Genomic DNA, 22,785 nt, shown 5'->3' with positions numbered 1-22,785 from the left:
GTGTGCAGAGAGACCCCATTCAGTCCCTTATCTTTTGATTAAAACAGAAAGCAAAAACGCCAAAGCACAGGTGTAGAGGAATCAAGCGTTCTGTTTTAGCGAAGTGACTTCATCTCTGTAGACATGTTTCACACTCACTGCTCCAAACACAAGTGTTATCTCATTCAGCTCCCTGACAGCATATTCCTCTTTTGAAACCTGACACTAGCACTTTGAGAAAAGCACGGAACAGTTACTGAGCGCACACATTACACTCAGGGATTGGAACAATACGCATCACAGTCACAGAGCTGACATGCTTACAGGCATTTGCCTACCAAGCTATTAGTCTGATATTCATTCTGAAGAGCAAACAGAGGGTGCTATCCCGTAAAAAAACCCTGCATATTCCCAAATCCCAAAACTTTATAATCTAGCTAACTGCCCCCCTATTAAATCCTCACATAACAGATTTACTACAGATTTTGACAAAACAGATGAGAATATGGGAGTTTGTGTGGGGCACAGGGCAGGATCTGGTTCTCAATTTAGACTTCAGATAGAAAATCAACCGCAAAAAATCTGCAGGAAATACATCTAGACATTTATCTTTATATGTCTGTTCATTGGGAACAGGTGCAATGCTGATCCATATTGGGAAGGGAAAGAGAAGGCAATCAGTGTGTTGCTGCACAGCCTTGGCCGCACAGAAGGCCACCACGCCTCATGCAGATATGATCCTCTCCAAGATCCCACAGTGGTACATTTTCACCTGGCCCAAATAAGGATCCTGTAAAGACAAAGTCAGGCAATCTATATCCAAAGGATGTAGAAAATTCAGATATGCAAATCCCAGATACCTGAACACTAATGTGGGTTCTACCTTCTCTGACTGCAAAGGCAAACTAAATCCCGTGAGATGTCTCCATATCACATCAGGTCAGTCAGTTCATAATTGGCTATAATTGGTACAAGTGACATACTTTACCTGCAGGCAAATGGCATTCAGAAAGGTGTAAAATTCTCTCCAACTTCTGAAAAAACATCAGAGATTTCAAACTGATCTTTACATCCAACAGATCCACTGATTAGGTTGAGGCATTTTTTTTCGATACACATTGTCATTAAAACCCAAGGCCACTGTGTAGTAAATCGTAGACATCGGGGTGCATGACAGTTCTTCCACAGGACCTTTAGAGGCTGCAGGGCTGTGGCTAGCCTTTGTGTGTCACATATGTACATAATTTCCCTGTCTGAATCACACAAACAATTAGACCTTGAAACTCCTCACTATAGTCATGTGCTATTCCTTAGACAAGCCTTTCAGAAAGAGTCTTTCCAGGAGTGCATTTACTTTCTGCAGTCTTGGGCAACAAATGGTGAGGGGAGAGACTGAAAATCAGTCCCTTGATATATATATCTCCAGGCTTTCTTTGGTCATATCCTAGTTTTTCAACTTGATTTCAAGCTAGATGCTGTAGCTATTTTAAGATTTAAAGAAAACAATGCTGAAAAAAAAAAATAATAGGAAAGGAAAATTATACTAGGAGTACAAGGAGACTTTTGGGGTCATAAAGTCCAGTCCTCAAACTCACAGGAAAAAATGCAATTAATGTTTGGTCCACAGAACATATACTTCAAGCCCTGGAGCAGGAAATACTTTCAAACAGTCTACATGAAACTTAAATTTTATAGTGAAAGACCAAAATCTCCAAATATGTCAAAGGAAAAATGTTGGGCATTACCAGTATACTCACCTCCTGCACAAGCCAGTGATGATTTAGGAAAAAAATCATGTGTGATTCTAGATGCACGCCATACTTTGCAGGTCTGCAGAGCTTTGTCCCACAAATTTCCTTTTGCCTGCAGCCTGAAAATCATCTCAACCCTGAGTGTGTGTTGAAGAAATCCCATCCAGATTCTAAACGAATCTCCTATTCACTCCTGTCATCAGCACATCTCACCCTGCACTCCTGGGTAAACTCTGAAGTGTCAGAGGGAAGCAAACAAACTAACCCACCCTACCGACAATTAAAAACAGAAAGAAGTGATGAGCAGGGAAAGGAAAAGAGGCCAACATTTTTACCTGAACTCTTGGAAGTCATCAGGGAAAACTAAAAAACATGAGGTACAGAATAAATACAAGCCAAGCAAAGAGCAGCCAGGTCCCCTTTCAGATCTGTGACACAAGCATACTGGTACAAATCCCTGCAGACTTTCTTTCAGGATCCACTTTTCCTATGTTTTATTCAGGAAAATGAGAACACCATTGTACTCCAGCTGTAAGAAGGCACAGAAGTGGTTTGTCATCCAGCATACTCCTTCGGCAGCTGGAATGAGTGATTAGCTTGGAGTCTGGCTTTGTAACAGTGCTTTGCCTTCTCATTAAAATGAATCACAGAAAGTGTTGTCATTGCATGCTCTGGGCTTAAAAATAAGTCCTCAGGTAGTTATTCATAACTTAAGGATAGGCATGAAGGCAAACTCAGAACGGCACATGGAGAGAGTATAGAGAAAAAGCTTCACAATGGGACCAAGAATAAACTTTCGTTGTACCTACTCTTTAAAATTCAAATTCTGGGGTGTATTAAAGAGTCCCAGAGGTTTTGCCTGAATTTGGTTATGTTGCCATAGTGAAATACTTCAAATGATCGTATATATATGGCTGTCATTTGGGATTGGTTACTCTGTGTGTGTGTGTGTCCACATGACTTTTTCCCCTGTTTGGAAATAGTTTAATGAAATACAGCCGCTGGGAATCAGGTTGCTAAATTTTGAGGATTCAACAGTTATTTATATACACTGCTGGGGAGATATAGAGGCATATATTCACAAATATATATATATATATATATATATATATGTGGATCATAGATGTGTATCTGTACCAGGAATATTGAAGAGCATCGCAGGACCATTACTTTCTCACACTCCTGTAGGTGCTAAGCAGCATATCCTAAAACCTCACATACAGATCTGGATGGATTTCCTTTTTTCCCAAGCTCTGGATACTATCTCCTCACCTTTGCTCCCGCCTCCGGGGCAGGTGTCAGGAGTGTGTTCGAACTCTGCCTGCCTCTGGGACAAGTCCCCCTGATGCCACAGAGACATTACTGAATATTACACAAGATGGTTAATTCCTGGGGAAGATCCAGAGCATTGCAGCTCTGCCTGGTGATGCAGAGGCACATGTGTCCCTTACATCACTAGATGGCACTATTAACTTAAAATCACGGCACACTTTCCCAAAAGCCTCCCTCCAAGCCTCAGACATAACAAAGAAATTGCAGAAGCTCTCTCAGGGGAGAAGAAAGGGGGGCAAAGTGGAGGCCATTGGCAAAATAATCTACTCTTTTAAATTTTGTCAGGTTCTTAAACAGTTGCATGTCTGAAAAAAGGTCCAGGACTGTTAAAATCACAACAGAAAAAAGCGCCCCAGGCTAATTTGGCTCCAATTTGGACATGGCTCATAGAAAAGGTCTGAGTTGCACCTTGAGTCCCAGGTGGGCTGGCTCCATGCTCAGCTCCTGCCCGCCAGCCCATGGAGTGTTTGTGCCTGTGGCAGGAGAATAAACACAACATAAGTTGTCTCATTAAATTGTTATTGTCCTTAAAGCCTGGAGCCTGTGGAAAAAAAAAAAAAAAAAAAAAGAAAAAAGCATGTTAGGAAAATCACAGTTAATTAAATTATGATCTGAAAGAAGCTGTAGTTTCCTGTCTTCAGTGAGCTGATATTATCTGCCTCTTATGGTTGGTTAGTGGGAGAAATTATGTGCTGGTTGTTGCAGGATCCTTGCCAGTTCGGGTCAAAAAGCAAGAGGATGCATCAATTTGTTCATGTAATTATGTGCACTGCTGTTCTCCCTCTGATTGACTGTGCTCTCTCACTATGCCTTCATAAGCTAAATCTATGTGCACGTTCAGTCTCTCCATGCCCACTCTTTAGTGTTGGACTGGTGCTGGGGCCAGTGCAGCTGTGAAATTGGTGTAAGATTCCTCTCCTAGCCCCTGGGGTGGCAGTTTCCCAGCAGAGATGTGCAAGGGACCAAGACATCCTGCTCCAGGCACATAGAAAATCAACAGCAGACTGCTGAGAGCAGCAGAAAGCACTGCTTTCCTGTGGGAGCTCAGAAAAGGCATGTTGGATACTGGTACTTCTTTATAATGGTGGCGGTGGTGGTAATATAGGCTTGACCTGTATTTCTGAGAAGCTTTGGGTTGAGTCCAATGGTCACCGCCCTGTTCTAGACAGACACCAGTATCAGACACATTTCCCTGTCACTGCCACTAGCCAGTAAAATTCTGTCAGAAATTATGGCTAAGCGAATATATTGTACTGCTCTAAATACTTCTGGTAGCCTCTAAAGTCTTAGGGATTATTAAATTCATGTGTATTCCTGGTGAGGGCAGAGCAAAGGTGAAAACGCTCCTCCAGGACTCAGCATGAGGAAATTAATATTGGGCACCTAAGAGATTCAGGTTCTCCAGCCCCTAAATTAATGCACAACTCTGAATGAGGTTCTTGGACTCCTGGCACAGTGAAGATGAAGAGGTAAGAACAGAGAAATTTGACCTACAAAAGACATTATCCTGAACAGAGAGTAGCAAAAGCCAAGCCAATACAATTTTTTCAAAGATTTGAGAGTTTAGCTCTGGGCTTCCCAGACACTTCCATCTCTTCTCAGGATTCACTTGGTCTGGCAATTCAATGTCCAAATGCTCTAACAAACTGCAAGAAGGCTCATTCCCTGCCTTTCCATGTCTAGCAGATCCAGGATACCAATAACGCCAGAGTCCTGCCATGACTTCTCATGGAAAGAAAGACTCTTCTGATGGGCTTAAAAGCCACTTTGTGAAAGAGGGAGTGGAATTTTAATTACTAGGTAAATATTTTAATACAAAATGCAAGAGTTTCAATGGAACCACCGAGGTACCTAAATCCTTCTCCCCTCTCCCCCTCTCTTCCCTTCAGGATACTTTGTTACCTGATGATTAGGGCTTAATTTTAGGAGATTAAAGATGGGATATTGAAGCATATTTGGCCCTTCTCCATCCAAATTACAATAATGTCTGTGTGAAGAACGCTGTGTCGCAGTGAATTTCTTATGGTTGGAATATTAAAGGTATTATATGAAGGGCTTTATTTGCTGTTTGTCTGGTTTTTGGGTTTGTTTTTTTTTTTTTTTTAATTTTTTATTTTTTTCTCAAAAGAAAGCTATTTGGTTATGATGTGCTGGGAGTTTTGTGCTATTTCTGTTGAATGCTGCAGAGCACGACGAGAGCAAACTGTGAGGAAGTGAGTTTGTGAGGGAATAAATAATAAATAATCAAGAGGGTTTAATAAAATGTGAAAATAGTGGCGAGATAAAGGCACTAGCTCAATGAAGAATGGACAATGCATGATTGATGATGAGTGCTGTGTTGGTAAGCACTAATTCTGAGATCTCACTGTGAGGGAAAAACACTCTTCTTACAACATACCAGGTGTGTGTGTAGGGGGGGAGTAGATTTTCAAAAGGCCTGTTTAAGAAAATCTTTAAGCAGAAGAAAGTGTCTTTCTCTTTTTTTTTTTTTTTTTTTTTTTTTTTTCTTTCTGTCCCTTGTACACACACAAATACATGCACAAAGCTGTGGTGAAATCAAAAAATGTTACCCTCTCCCATTTCTAATTCCTTGACACATTTTCTCCATTTTTTTTTTCCTGCTGTTATTGCAACAGTCTTCTGACACTTTTGTGTTGGTATAACACCTGCCAGGAATGGGAAGACAGGGAATGAACCCTGCTTTTCCCTTCCACACATCTAAAGTCAGTTGTTTTAGGAGTGTGCAGCTGCTGCTCATGTAGGAGGACAAATCAGTTTGTTTTACCTTCCTCCCCGAGAAGTCGTCACTCTCATCAGAGCTGTGATGCCTGCTTTCAAGATTAGGCTGATTTAGGTTATGTTTTTCTTCAAACTGGGTCAGGTCAAAGGTGGCAACTTTCAAGAAAAAAGAGCGTACCGCAGAAGGTGGAATGCATTAATGCCCTGGGTTGGTTGTCAGCCCTGAACATTTTCTTGACCCGTCAATTCTATCTTAGGAGGGTGAATTACATTTCACATTTGTGGTTGATTGAAGATTGATTTAATAAAGCAGGTACATTGGTGAATGGACCAGTCTATTTTCTCACAGTCCTCACAGAAACACTTTGTAGAGAAAAAAATAAAAAGAGGAAGAAAACCAGTTGCATGTCCAGATTCCCATCCCAGTCCTACAGCATCTTTTAGCAGAACTCTATTTAGGAATCTCCTTGTTTAGGGTTGTGTGTAATTACTTTGCCACTGATATCACTAAACATACAGTAGCTATGTGGCTGTTTCTTTCTGTAGAAACTCAGCTGATGATAGTTTACAAAAGGTTTTGTAGGTAGAATAGACAATGCAGTTTGTACCTGTAGGTCAGGGAGGGAGGGAGGGAAGAGAAGGGAGGAAAAGAGAGGAAGAAAGCCTGATTTATTTAGTAGAGTATAATTTTCTGTACACTAATTTAAATATAAGAGTAGTGATCTTGTTTCTGGGAAATGATGATTTAAGTCAGATCTGGTACTTGTGCGTGTGACAGCCTGGTTTTCCTCAGGCGTGAGAACAAGATAGAAGGCAGCCGTGTGACTGCTGTTCATCCTCTACTGGAAGGGGTCCAGGTGATACGGTGGCATAGACCCTGTGGAAAAGAGAAGGGAATAGCCCTAGAGAAAGTTTGTCCAGAGGATACAGTACGGCAACAGTGGAGGTTTCTCACCATGTTTAAGCTAGTAGCAAAGCTTTTATTTCCACCCGCAGCACTAAAATCCTCTGGAGCAATAAGTAAGAGTTTAATGTGCTCTGTTTTTATGATAAAAGAAGGCATCAGAAACACCTTTTCAGAGTCAGTAAGCTTAATGTTCTAGGAGTAAGGTTCACTGAGCCATGCAGATGATTAACTTTTATACCTCTTGCCATGTAGAGGAATGCATGAACTAGGCATCAGAGACCTAAAACGGCTCTACAGTGATGGAGGAACTGAGTCAGCTAATAGGAAGTACTGACGAGAGCATGTATGAAAGTCATCCTTTGTGTATATAAGGTATCACTGACTTAAAAATAACTGGAAATTTCTTGGGGGGCATCTGTCCAGGATTCCTAGATTACTAATCTGAGTTCCAGATCTGGGAACAGCCCAGGGATGCTGAGCTCAGCCAAGGTGTGGCAGTTCTGGGACAAGTGTGACAAAGCAGGGCCAGGCACAAAGCAATGGGGATGGGATCAGTCTTGAACTGTGGCCTGGACTTCTACTCCAGGTGGATATCTGATGTCTAATGCTCCTTTGGAGCAGGCAGGGGATGAAGTGAAGTCTTCTGGGGATGTTATGGCTGTATGCTAGACCAGTCTATTAGTGCAAAGTACTGACGTGTGATGTTCAAGTCATAGACAAACATAAAATTCTGCCACTGCAGAACACCATTGTTCCTGTGTATTCTCAGAGGGAACATGGTTCAAACTGTTATTATTGATTACAAGAAAAGATGGTCTGGTGCTGAGCTTCCATTCCATCAGCTCTTCTGACAAGAAAAATCAGAGCCCAGTTCCATAGCATGGCAGAGAGACAATGAGGAGGGGGTAGAGGGAAGGATGGGGAGAGGGGAAGAAGGTGAAATGAAGCCACATTGCAAAGTGTAGTTTTTACCTTCAGGATAGACAACATCCAGAATTACCTTGAAAAACCTTGGCATGTAAATTATTTAAATTGCATCAGAGGGATTTTGTTCAGTTGGTTGGGGAGTATTTAAGACAGAAAAGACTGAATAGATTCATTTCTATTTCTAAATGAAATCACTTCTTATACTTTGAGAGTTTTGTGGGCGTTTTGGTTTTGTTTTTTTTTTTTTTTTTTTTTTTTTTTTTTTTTTTAATGTGAGATTAGGGGATTATTATTGCAGGGAACAGATGTACTGGTTTTATTCACCAACCAGAAGTGTCCCAGATTGTTTTATCAATGACCTCAGTCCTGGATTGATGTGTTTCATCTGGGAAAGGAGCACAATCCCATCTCTGTGCTTGCCAGAAATGTCCTGAATTCCACCAGTCCACTGGGAACAATCCAAAATCTACTTGCAGCACTTGGTCTATTGGACAACCGATACACCCCAATTTTCCTAACTGACATTTCAAATTTCATTATGTTATCTGCACGTCACTAACATACTTGTAAACCCTGCCCAACTTGATTCTAAACTCTTCCTTTTCTGATCTCCTGCTTCAACATCTTGTTAAGACTACAATGATGCTGGAAAAGGGAGCAGGTTTCCATACACTTTTCCTTTGATGCTTGCTGGGAAAAACAGTGAGCTCCTTCTGCATTTATGAACACCATATTGATTAGCTTAAGACAAGCAGAGAGTCATAAACCAGTATAGCTGTGACTCAGATATCCTGTAATGGCTCTCAGATAATACTGTTTGTGGTTCACCACCAAAACCAGCCATTGGTGATTATTTTTCACCTGTCCACCAGAATAATGAATAAAAGATGCAGAAGTTTGGGAATGGAGCTGCAGCACATCAGTGCATATTCAGAGGTGTCCCTTGATTTGGAGGCATCTCTGAGCCACCACCTAGATCAGCACTGACAGATGCTGATGTGTATCCTGTGGGCTAACTCTATGTCAGGGAGAATCTAATGCTTGGACAAAGCTGAAAGAAAATTAACACCTGGAAACAGCAGAATGAAAGTGATGGCAGATTGAATAAGAGAGAGTGTAGTAAAATCATTAAGGGTAGATGGCAGCAGCCCTTCAAACAATGCTTCCAAACCAATGTATTCAAATAAGCAGTACCAATAGCACCGTGAAAGGCAGAGACACCTCAAAGGCCAGTGATCAATCCAATTGGGTTAAAGCCAGGGTTAAAAATTGGAGAATAGCTTTGTTAAAGGCACCATTTTAAAGTATGGTGCCCACACTGGGGGCACAGAAGACATTCACGTGGCCAGAAGGTGAAATCCAGCATGTTTGATGAATGAATTAAGGCAATAACTTTGAGAAAGAACCTGATTTAGAGTTGTGCAAGCACTGAAAGAAGCTGTGAGGTGCTCAGAGGAGCGTTGCTCTAACTGTAATGTTCACAGAGTATTTTGAGGTTGGGCTTCAATCCCTGGGGCCCCAGTTAAGTTGCCTATTCTTCTCACCCAGCACTGCTGAGAGGTTTTTGGAGGTAGAGACAAGACCCTGTCTTGGCTTCAGGCTTCTTCCTTGTCCTTCTTCCCATTTCCTTGTTCCAGGAACATCACTGAATGAGGACTGATGCTGGAGCTGGGAAAGGGAGATAAGGAGAATCCCTCTCCTCTTGTTTTTCATTTCTGGCCTCAGGCACGGGCTGCGCTTCTGGCAGACCTAGACAAGGACAGTTTTCTCAGACACTACAATGCACTTATTCCTCCTATTATTGTAACAGAGAAGTTATCTATGTCAAAACTTCAGGGTCTCATTGAGACTTCAAGGTGACAAGGTCATAAGGGACAATCAGGTTAGCTGAGTACTAGGATTCATCCACCATAAGTACAGATCTGTTTCAGAGACCAATTCCTCCCCCTCAAAATCCAGGAGTTAAGGATATAACCTAAGGATTTTTATAACATCATAATGTTCCTATTGATTGGTTTCTTTGTAAGTGTTCTGCTTAGTATGTCATTTGCACTTTCCAGGCCCACAGTTTTTGGCCATTAGAGTTGTTTCATCTTTTCCAATTAATAGAAGTAGTTTTAGGAGGGAACAAGGCCATTCACCAAAGATCTGAAATGTCACTGTGGCTTTGTAATTCTTGCTCAAACATTCCCTGTTGGATTCGTGAATGGATTGATAGAAAGAAGGTCCTTAGCAAATAGAAAATCAACAGGTGTTGCAGGAGGACTGGGAGAAGTTCAGAGTCATTCTTCAGGAGGTAGAAACCAGCATATGTGTCAATATCCTGCACAACTCCCTCATGTTGCCTTTATAGTCTTCCCAGGATGGGAAGCAATTCACTTAGAGCTTTGTGAATGAGAACATTTCTCAAAAGGTTTTTTAAAGCTTTTCCAAAGTAGAAGCTTGATTTTATTTTGTCACTGAGTTTTCGGTGTTTGTTAAGGAAAGCTCCATGCTTGTGTGCAGTGACAGATTCTGCTACAGACACCTACTCCAACTGATATTCAAAAATGTGAATTCCTTTTAAGATTTATTATCTATATCAGGGCGAGATGCCATGCAGATATGGATGGAAAAGAGGTGATCCAACAAAATACATGTTCCTCTCATGTTACAAACAATTTCTCCCACCATATCTAGAGTGCTAATGCTTCATTCGCTATGGCCACCTGGGAAATCCTTTTAACCAGGCATCAGCTTATATAAAAACCTGAAATAAGCTATTGTTTACACATAACAGATTTGTTCTTGTAGAGGGTAAATTGCTACTTGTGATTTTTTTCTCCAGCAAAATCCATCTGATACTATTTAAGTCACTAAAATATCACTTCGGTATCTATTTCCCCTGTGAAGAAAGCTGAATCTGGGAGAAAGACTGAAGACTGTAGAGTGAAAAACACATCACCCTCTCTAAGAGGTGTTAGTATAATTTCCTGCCTTGAAATCCAGGAATGAGGAAAGTTAAACTGATTACAGCAAATGACAGTAATGTCCATGGAAAGAACAAAACAAAAATAAACCCAAGAAAACAAGCATGATGTTACAGGATTGATCACCTCTTCTATTACTCTGGTATCCCACCCTGCTCTCAATTTGGAATCGGTACTGTCTTAGGATATGATTGACAGAGCCCAGTGTCCCATTTCAAGAGTCCTATAGCTGATGTCCAATGTCTCCTATACTTGTCCTTGGCTCTGGCCCTGTGCAGGTGGGACACTCTTCAGAAGGGTCATCAGAAAACCCTGTGGGCAATCAGTTTATAACGCTGCAACCATCCATACTGTGGAGGGCTGCATCCTCCAAGCAGGTGTGCAATGACAAAGTGTAACCTTTCTAAGTTACAATACACTTTGTTGTCGTTGAGATAGCTATCTGGTTTTGAGTTAGGAAAGGGGAAGACAACCTGATTGTTCTCTAAATCTTAAGCTCTTTGGGGCAGAAACAAGAGAGGACTGGGTGTTCTAATAGAGAAACTGCTAAAAGAAGCCAGGGTGAGAGATGTTTTGGTAAGGATTTAATGGTTGATTTTTTTTTCATTTTAAAGGAAAAAAGAGCTAAATGAGCCAGAATAAAATATATTTTTGTAGAAAGCTGAACAAGAATAAACTGATCTGCATCCTCATTCACTTTGTCAGAGAAGTGGTGCTTTTCTATATGGTCAGAAGATGCCTCATCTCCTCCAGAGGAAGCTTTTGTCTGCCAGTGGAGCATCATAGCTTCCCCAGATCTCATTTTTCTGCTCTGGTGTTTTGCCTCTAGTCAAAAGCAGATGTGAGTTTAATTTGGATTGTGCAATTTCATGTTCTGCACACTACAGGTTTTTGCTGTTTTCTGCAACTACACTACTATATCTCAAACATCATAATACTGTTAACATTTAGAAATGTCTTATAAAAGAAATTTGGTTTCATCTCATTGTGGTACAGATGCAATTGTAACAAACTGCTGGCATGGGGAGTTTGGTGGGTGTGATGGAAAGAATCATGTCTTTCAGAAAAATGGTTGGAGATGGCAGAAGTCAGTCTACATTTCCAGGTCTGCATCTCAGATGGCACCATCAGGGATTAAAAATACTCAGTAACTTGTTTTGATGACAACAAGCATTTATCACACAAATAGACCGCTGCAAAGAAAGCCTAGTGGGGCAACAACTTTTACATGCATGAATCTGCACTGAAAAAAAAATATTCTGATATCTGCAAAGCCCCATGTAAGGAGGTTCACAAAACAGCATTTTTGAGTCAACTGTCTAGTAATAAGTATTTTAAAATCATCAGCACTCGTTTTACACTGCTTCAACATGACTATCTATGATTTTTCAGCTAAGAGATACTTATCACCTAATACTAAAAATACAGACAAAAATCTTCTCTTGAAAACAGATGTCTGTGCTTCCCCATCAAGAAACCTCCCAAGCTCATATTGCAAACCCAGGTAAGAGAGTCATGGAGTCCAGTATTTCCAAGAGCTTTGTCATTGTAAATAGATTGGTGTTTTTCCTCAGCTTTCTCATCTTTCTAATGGAACTAGATGAAGGCCATACAATAGAGACAACTTCTGATTGGTTTTGTTTGCTTTTAGTTTGTTCGTTTGCTTCATTTTTGAAGCAATCCGAATTTGAAAGCAAAGCTTTGAATGAACCTGACCCAGCCGTTCATTCTTTATTTTAAAAAATAATTTTGATCTGCATTACTAGCCCCAATAAGAATAATTGTCAAAAATGCAGCAATGCCGAGCATTCCAGGCTGTTCTCAGAGAAATAACATAGATAAATTAGTTTCCTTTTATATTTCATATTCCCTCAAAAAAAATTTCAACCTATGTGAAAGAGACTTTGAACATCCTGTACCCCTGAGGATCTGTTGCTCTTGTTTGTTTTCTCTATTCATTAATGCTCCAAATTAACTCTATTAGGCAATAATGTCATATACGCAGTAGATGGTGCTGTTAGTTTCCTCTTTTTCCCTCCATCACTACTATGAGTTTTTGGAAAGAAGTGGGTCAAAAAAAAAAAAAAAAAAAAAAAAAAAGAGAGAGACACTGCAACAGATCTGGGCTGTGTGTAAGATCTTTGGAGTCAGGGAGAAAGGGACCAGTCTGTACGGAGACGATTTGCACCAGTGCTTTGTGTTCCCCTGGCTGGAGCTGGGACCACTCCTTGCATCTAATAATAACTCCCTGTGATTGTCACTTCTGCCTCTGACATGTTTAGCTGGACAAACACGTAATTTTGATGGTAATTTCTGCACTCCTGAATGTATAGACATCTGGCATTTCCCAGGAACAGAACCGACTATACAGCCAGCTCTTTGCTGGACTCCAGTGGGATTAATTCTGCACTTTCTGTCACTTCCCCCTATGTGGGGCTGCTTCATATGAAAAGGACAGTTATTACAGAGTGTGCTTAAGGAGAAATGAGCAATTCCCTGCAATATCTCTAAAATCCCGCAAGAAAAAAAACAAACCCCCAAAACCCCAAACCAACAAAAATCCACTCCCAAATGCCTCTGTTTTCCTCAGCTTTGCAGAATACTGCCAATGCATAGCTCCGTGAAGGAAAGTTGGTGAGTTAGAGCAAACATCCAAAATATGCAAAAGCAGATCAAACAGGAACATTTTTGGCAGCTGCATGGAGTTAGAGTGGGCTCCATGACAGCTGATTTAAAAGCACTATATTTGAGAACAAACAACAAAATGATCAGAAATAAATGGCTGTTAGCTCTCAGGTTTTCTCACAGAAGACAAATTCCCTTATACGTCTTAATTTCCTTTTTTTTTTCTTTTCCTTTTTTTTTTTTTTTTTTTTTTTTTTTTTTTTTTTTTTTTTTTTTTTTTTTTTTTTTTTTTTTTTTTTTTTTTTTTTTAACCACAATCACCAGGAAAAAAGACAAGAGCAAAATGAAGAAACATTATGTTCTAGGAATGCCATTTTAAAAAAAAAGAAATCAAGCAATCAGAACTCCAATATTTTGTGAGATAGAGTTAATGAAGCCTGGTTTCTACGGACTTGTTTCTCAGCTGATGAACATTTAACTATAAAGAGTTTTTTCTCATATATCTCAAGCTCTTAATGTAGAGTTTGATGGTGAAATGCAGGCTGCCATATTCGATTACAGAAGTTAACACATGAAAGTTTTCAGAAACAAAGTTACGAATATTTGAACTGCTTCCTCTACTCAGATTGCTGTTTTTTGTGAAACTTGTAAGAACGTAATTATCTTTGTGATCTCTGTTTCTCTGTTAGATTTTCGTGACTGTAGACAAGAGAAGTTTTGTTCTTGATCTACAGAACACAGTGAGGTGAGGATGCCTGAGAATGAGCCAACATACCTCCAGAGACGGGACTTCCCAAATTTGGTGAGAGAGCGGAGTAGGTCTGTGATACTCTTATGATACTGAAGAGGAAAAAAGGTCTGAAGATCACTACAGGGTCATGGGCTACTCAAGTCACTGAGCCCTGGCAGCATTTCCTAATCTGAGCAAATCCTTGTCAGTTCTATTCCTGGGTAACATTGCTTTTTGTCATTTCTAGACCTCTCATAGGGCTTAAAAAACCCCCATTTCTAGTATGTTTTGTAAATATTGATGAGGTAAATGATAGGAGAGGTCATACCTTTCCCATGTTTTTTTCTTCGGCCTTTTCACTCAGCAACTTTGCTCATGCAAAAGTAATGTTGCCTCACAAAACATAATCTCAGAATCTCAAACTATTGCTTCTCCTAGTCACATTTCTTGCATTTTCTTGTGACCAAGGATGTGTGAACTGTGACCAAACCTTTTCTTTCCATAGGGGCATTTAGCAATTGTATTTTATACTCAGATGCCTATAAGATCTGTAGGACTACAGTCATATATGAATCCCCTACCCCTTCAGTCAGTTTAGAAGCCTTCAGACATTACTTATAATGTTATTGTTGAGATGAGAATGAAGCCACACATACCATTTACATTGGGTGCCATATGAGTCTGGGTGCTTTAGCAGCACACCTAAAAACCTTAATTTGAAACACACATAGAATTGAAGTGAGATGTTCAAGAAAGTTGGGGAATTTATCACTACCTTCATGCTCATTTAGCACTTGTAAGTGAAATCTTTCGTAATGCCATATCTTAATCTGTGGTCCTCCTGATGAGAGTCAGAATTTAAGCATTTATGCATAATTCTCCCTCCATGCAGTTTCAATCAAGCTGCTTTTGGAAATTCCTTAGAGGTTTCTTAAATTTAACTTAATCTGCATCCGCTGCCTAAAATCTCTTCCTTTAGCAGCTGCTGCAATAATGGTCCCTGCTCAGGGACACCTTGAAACAACAGCATCCTCAGAACTGTGAGGTTGGTTTAAATGATATGTTTTGATCTCTTGAGTAGCTCTGTGATGGTCAGGATGGAAATGTCAGTATTCCCAGTCTAATTCCATGGAGAACAGTCATTGCAGCCCCAGAGATGGGACTAGACATCTTTGCAACTGCTTTCCCAATTGCTGTCAGTCCAATGATCCTGGCAGTCAAATCTGGGCCTGTCTGGGGAATTTTCAACACACTCACACATAGTCACAGACATATATACAAAAAAATATATGAGACAAAACCTATATATTAACTAATATAGCTTCATCAAATTAATATACATACATTCAGAGGCACTGAGAATAGGGAAATATTCACTATAATTGCTTTTCACTACAGATTCACTTCAGGAAGGGAGGAGATTGAAATAAACTACTCTTGTAAAGAGGCTATTCACTGGAAGTAAAATAATTAGTTTTCTAGTACGAGTAGCTGTCTCATCACTGTACTTTCTGTCTTTGGTGTATTTATTTATTTTGTGGATATGGCAAATACATTGAGATCTCCCAGAATAATCTCATGGTTCATTTTTTATTTTTTGTAGAATAAACATGTCAGCTCCATGTTTAATAGATATATGACACTGCTTCAGGAGAAATTAAGAACAACAATCTCTTTAAGGACCATTAGTCCTTAAATAGCCATTATCTGTACTACCTGGAATCAACAAGAAACAGAACGCTTCCATGTGCCCTACTCTGGTGATGAAAGTGCAGGTTTGAAGTAAGTTTTGTGTCTGCTGTTTCAAACTTTATTTCATGAGGACAGATGTGTATATGGCATGCAAAGACAGATACACAAAATGTGTAGCCATCTCAGAAATTCTCACACTTCTTCAGTTACAGTAAGTAATCTAAATTGATCTGGTGGTAAAGCTTTCAATAGCCCATGGCCACTTTTAATGTCATCTTGGTAACACAGAGTGAACCTTAGTTTGGGAAACTGCATGATTAAAGGTAAACATGTGCTGTTATCACTAATATGATTGGCTTAAAATCCACTAACTAATTTTCTTCTTTCATGGTATATGTGAATAATTCACAGGGACTGAACGCATTCCATGAACTCTTCGTTGTTGTGCACATTTACTTATTTATGGCTATTGCTGAAGTATAGTCATTCATGAGCCGGTACAGATACTTGAGAGGAACAGAGAGAAGTGGACTAATGTTATAAAGATGTACAAAGGAAATGATCAGCGTTAAGCTCAAGGTTTTGTTACTGTGTGTGCCATTTTATGCAGTGTGTGGAGCTGGGGAAATGCTGTGTCACGTGGTCTGTGAACTCCCTGAGAAGATCAGACAATAGCAGCTCAATGACTGGGGAGCTTTCCCCTCATTTTGTACCTTCTCCTGTTCCCAGTGGGAACAACCGATTCCCAAGATAATTCCCACAAGCCTTTTGAATCATGGCATGGGCATCCCCAGCCTGGGTGTCCAACTCCTCACACATATGTATGATCTTCAGGTGCTTTTCTCCCAATGTCATGAAAACTTAGCTGGATTTTTTAAGTTTGAATCCTGCTCATCAACTGAATCTTATAATCACTTGATATCTTCCTTTTTTTTTCCCGAATCGGTAAATGTGCATTCTTGAAGGAAACAAACCTGTGGCTAGAGCACTCCTTACTGGCCCTGTGCTGCTGTGTAGAAGGTCATTTACACAAGGCTCCATCCAAGCCTAAATGGTATTTCAGTGTCATGAACTGATGCAGATTTTAATCTAGGAGGTCAGTTACTAGTTGAACCTAGAGACATGCTGAGCTCTAAGCTGGGCCCAGCAGTTAAAATGTTTTAACTGGAGGCTGTACAGTTCCCTTCACTGCAAGAGCATCTTACTGACATTAAATGTGTGTTTTGTTTGTTTGCTTGACTGAGGTAGATCCAGTTCTGAATAAATCATCATCCTTTGGGTGCTTAACAGTATTTCAAGGAAGTCCAGCTTTTGGAATTGTATTTATCTTCATCAGTCATGTGAAAAATTGATGGAAGACCATAACCAGAAGAGGTGGGTATCCATGCTTTGGAAGAGGTCAGGAAAATCCTCATTTACAAAAATAACCTTCTGTGGTTTCTTGGCTGATGTAAGGAGGTTTTGAACTTGGGAGGAAGATGAAGGCTTAGCATCAGGGACTTCACAAAATTGTCTTAACCTTAAAGTTGTCTGAACCTCAGAAGCCTTGGATGTATTGGTGCCTTCTCCTAAACTGGGGTCTCTGAATCATACAGTGGAGGTATCCAACTCTTTTCATCAGTTATATAAGGAGCCTAAGCCCCCAAATTTCTAAGGCATCTATATAATCTACAACAGATTGAACTTGTATTTATGTATTTATTTGAAATCCTGTATTTCCTTGAAAAGTTAGGCAGCCACTTCAGACAGAGGAATGACACCACCCTTGTGCCTTCTAACTAATGACAACCACACACTCCTTTCAAATGATCAGAGATACAGTGCCCTCAAAGCTCTACCTTCCTTTTCCCTCTCCAGACATGAAGAACAGATGCCTTACTATCATCCACTGTGATTTCTGTAGCATTCAGGCATGCAACTCCCCAGTGAGGAGGAATGGAGAGCTTAAACATCTAGAGACAGAATATGACCCTAAAGGACTGGGGACAACTTGGTGCCAATGCTTATCTACTGTCGAGACTGACAAGCTGATAAAATTACAGAAAATTGTGTGCTCTGTTTTCACAGTGAGACTACAATTTGCCGATGCTTTCTGGAGAGAGTTCTTACTGTTTGGAGATATTTAAACAATTACTTGGTGTGAGGCACAGCATAGCTCTGTTACCACACTGTATCAGTAATTATTTATTCTGATTGTGCTTGAGTGGAGATGGAGGGACTGATACACTGCACACTAACAGGCAATATTTACTCCCCTATGGGTGCTGAAAAATTGTATGAAAGGAAGCTGAGAAAGCAAATTACCACCTCTTGTGCTTGCCATTTGAGGTTGTGGTTACAGTTAGAGACAGATCAACAAATAGATTCCTTGAAGAAAAACCCTTTTGTTGATTTGGTTAGGAAAAATAGTATTTCTTCTGGTTTCATCTTTGGAAAAAATCTAAAAAATGCAAACCAGAACTCAACAAAAGGCAGCACATGCTGCTTCTTGTTGTTTTTTTAAATTGTATCCCTTGCCCACATTTCTAGAAATGACATTACAGTGAGTTCCTAAAGGTTATCATTTTAACCATGGAAATGGTGCATGTCTTTAGATTTTTGCTCAAATCTGCATAATCTTGTGTTGAATTATGATATGCCAGGATAATACAAGGCTATCCCACTCAAGAAATCAGTAGATCTTTGGACTGTTAAATTCAGACCTCCAATATGCTGTAATTTGGTCATAAATTAAGAATCTCACAATCATAAGTATGGGAGATATTATTTATGAAGTGAAAGGGGTATTGCAAAATGAGGAGGGACGAGGACATGACCCAGTGCTTACTGATAGCCCTTGGATCACCAAGTAGAGGAACACAGTTATGGTCACAAAGACCAAGAAATGCTGATGAGCCTATAAATTCATATTCAGTCTATTCCTTTGCTTAGTACGGAGGCACAATGTGAAGACTGTTTTGTACAGGGTGTTATTTAACCCAAGCCCTAGGTGCAAAGGGATTACTTTTGGGGAGGATTTTGATACTTCCAAATACAGGTTTGTAGCTTCCCTTTTCATTGTCAGCTAGCATTTAGACCGTTTTCTTGTATGTAAAATGCAGACATGCAGCTGTAACAAAATCAATTTGTAAACTGTATTTTCTGTTAAGATAAATACATCCATAGGAATTACTGAAAAAGCCAGGGGCTTGTTTGTTTCTAAACTTAGGCCCAAGAACAGAATGCTGCTCTTAGTTACACCACCACAGTCTGGAGTAACCAAACCAAGATTTAGTCTGCTGTCACCTAAAACCTACCAACAAGACAATGCAATTATGGGCTATTATTATGTGCTCAGTCAGAGTGATTATGTATGGGACTGATTCCAGTTTAACAGCCAAGGTTAGATTTTTTTTATTTGCTTGTAAAGATTCTAACACATTTCAGCCATGGTATAAAGAAGAACCACTAACAAGAATAACAGTAAAAGAACCCTGTGCAAATTAAAAGTGATATGATTCCTACAGAACTAGGATGTTCCAAAGTCCACAAATATGTCTACAGAAAAAAAAACAACACCCCCCCCAAAAAAAACCACAAACAAACAAACAAACAACAACAACAACAAAAAAAAAAACACCAAAAACCCCAGGGAAAGTCAATAGTAAAATGGAATTCATCCCTTAAAGCGCTTGTTTATAAAGCCATGCTGTCCACATGACTATTAAATCAAAGGAGGATGCCAAAAGCACAAAATTATGATGTGTCAGTTTATCTGCCTGGCAAACAGCTGCATGCTCTGTTCAGAGTCCTTGCTACACATGGATTTCTGTGACTGAATCAAGAACAAGCAAAAACCATCAGAAGTACACACATTTGGATCTATTAACAAGTGAAGGCATGTGTTTAGAGCAACAAGAGAACATTTGTGTATTCAAACTGATGAATATATGTTCTTGGGGGAAAAAAAAAAAAATGAAGGAGGAAGAAAAGCAAGTCAGAAAATTGTTTGAAATGCTGGGAGATATATGAATTAAAGCAAAGAAATATGCAAGCAATCTCATGTTAATTTTACCATATTCAGTTTGATATATATTTCTAGCCTCTCAGAAGAATGACTTGAATTTGAAAGGGGCTTCAGTGATAGTTCTGACTGAGCCACAGTCTGGAATATTAAACTGCAGACTTATTATTTACACAATTGTATGTATTCTAAATGGTGATCAAAAAAACCCCAAACCAAACAACACAACAGACCCCAAACCCCAAAACTGATTATTGTATTACAACACTAATTACCAATCCATGACTCAACCTCTGAATCACTTCTCAGAACCTGCTACTCATTTCCAGTTGACTCTGCTTCTCAAGTCCACCTACTTCTTTACCTATGGTGGATATTTCAGTAAGGGAGAGCTCTTCCTGTTTTGTTGCTTTCTCTATTGAATAAATCTCTACATTGCTGGAATGTTGTGATTCCTGTCTCTCTTTCTTGAGGAAAATTTGGAATTGGATTAGTCCTAACTCTTAGATTTTGGGTGGGAAGTTGCTGGTAATTGGTATGCTCTATGAAATGCAGTTCATCCATTCTTCCATTTTATTTAGATACAGCTGGGAAACGGGTTATTACATTACTCAAAATGGCACGTATGGCTTCCATAAGTGAATACACAGATAATGCTGGAGAGTAAGTCCTACGCTCTCCCCATGCTCTTTCATACAAACCAAAATACACTAAGACAGAATTCCAGTAGGAAATCTGTGCAAAATTTTGTATAAGGTGTTAGTAGGGCCTATTCTTTCTTGGGGACAGACTCCTAATCTTATTCCCAGTGGTCTTCAGAAAAACCTATCAGAGATGATGGGATATGACTTCACTGCAAAGGTAAGTAGTGCTTCAACTCATACAAAAAATTCAAACACAAGCCTGACAACAATGAGATTTTCCAGTTAAACTGGGAAGTCTTTGGGGGATTTTCTGACTGAAACCTTAATACTATTCTGCTGTACACAGTAAGGATGGCAATCTATCTTATTCACAGTGCAAAAAGACAGTAATCAGCTAAAACAGATGAAATTTCTCTAAAAGCTTTCTGTTGTTCCCCTAGAGCCAATTTTTCTTAGCATATCCTCAGAAATCACTATCATTCTGTATATACCAATTCAACATTTAAATCCCTTTTCATGCCACCATTACTGTAATTCTGCTGCACTTTCAGATGATGTGTCTGAGATCACACTTGTATGGTGCTACGAGAGGCAATCACAAAGCATGTTATAGGTCGGCTCTTACTGCCACTCAGGATGCCCTCAAGTAAACAGGCTGCACCTCAGTTGCTGGTTCAGGAGATCACAGGTCTTCTGAGGTATGTCAGAGAAGCTTAGAGGAAACATGGGACCTTCTGGAATGACAACTTGGGGGCATCTCAAGTGGTGCTAACACCTACAGTTGGGAAACGGAATCAAAACTCATCGCTCTATTTGTGTAAGAAAAATGGTATAAAATTCAGTGGGGTGTGTGGCATGTGTGAATGGTAATTTGAGATTGTGGCAGGCATCTCAGACATCTGTGACTAGCAGATGTGACATAAGACCTAGAGGAGAGTTGTTCCCTTCTGGAATCACAATAGGAGGGCAGATGAGATTCCTAGGTGGGACTGCACATTCATGTTTAGGCAACAACCTATCTTAAATGCCCGTTAGTTATCCAGTTCCCTTGTAGACACCTGTAAATTGTAACCCAAATCCAGATTTCTTTCTCTTGATGTTTTATTTTTTATACCATTTCAGTTGAAATCTATGAAGTTTCAGTTGAAAACCATGAAGCCACAGCCAAAGCTCCCAAGTAAAAGGAAAACCACATCCTTCAGGACCCTCTCAGCTCACATTTTCCCCCAGTCCAACCTTGCCTCATAGATATATTCCAAGAATTAAATTTGGTAATTAATAGAAGCGGGTTTTATTAATTCAATCTGTCATCTACCGTGCCTCAATTTTAACTTCCACGGATTCTTAGAGTTAAGCAATTTCACCAAATGTAGATAATGTGGCAGTAAATGTGTCTATCCTTTTTCTACCTATATTAAACATGTCTATGTACAGGCATATATATACCTCTCAGTGTCTTCCTTTGAAGATTCATTGTTAGCGTTTCTGGACTCAATCCAGATCTTAAGAACATGAGATGAATATTGGATTTTTTTTTTTTTTTCTCTCAGTGGTTCTTTTGCAATCATTACTCTACTTATCAATCAATATTCATGACCAAGATGGATGGGCTTCTTGGTGGCTTAGGAGTAGTCTTATCTTTGTCACCAAGAGAGGGCAAGAGGTTCCTACCTTTTTGTGACAGCAGAGTGTGAAGCAAATCTATATACAACAACTATGAGAACAATTTCACAATTGCTTTCTCCCTACTTCCCTCCCAAACCATAAAGCTCTTAATGCCGTCTTGGTCAGGGGGTCTTGTGATTGAGAAACCACGAGCCGGAATTGGAGAAAGTACAGCAAGGGAAAAAAAAAACCATAAAGAAACGAACAACAAAAATTCAGCAATCTTTTTTTTGCTGTGATACCCAGTATTGAAGACAAACCCCCCCCACACACCTCCTTTCTTTTTTTTTCCTGAACTGGTCAGAAGAAACAAGTTGTCTAGGGTGGCTCTGAATATTAATGAGAGGAGACAGAGTTTCCAACTAAAAAAGAATGCAAGGATTTTATTTTTTTCCAGGAGGAAGAATAAAACTTTGTCAATAAGGCAGAAGTAAAGCCAGGAATCTGCAGCAGGATTTTCCCAGACAGATAAGACTTGAGAAATGTGGGGACATGAGTAGACTGAACACAGTGAGATAATAAAAATGCAAGAGGTCGGCTGCAACATGAAATATGACATCTAAAAATGGAGTTTTATAGATGTGTGACAGCCATTAACTGCTGTTGGCACTCCTGCATTCAACTCCTTTTGTAGTGTTGCTCTTTTCTTGTCTTTATCAAGTAACCTTGTCCTTGTACTAACAGTAGGGATTATACAACCAGCAGTCAGCTGAGAAAGAGGTACATGTCCAGAAACACATACAGTACTCCAAAAGTGATGGCAGGGGAAGTGGCGCATCAATGACTTGTGGTTACATCGGCAGAGGGGTTGAACTCTCTCGG

Source organism: Athene cunicularia (genome assembly GCF_003259725.1).
Source record: "Athene cunicularia isolate RWA chromosome 2 unlocalized genomic scaffold, athCun1 chr2_part1, whole genome shotgun sequence".
NCBI lineage: Eukaryota > Metazoa > Chordata > Aves > Strigiformes > Strigidae > Athene > Athene cunicularia.
This window is presented reverse-complemented; position numbering follows the sequence as displayed.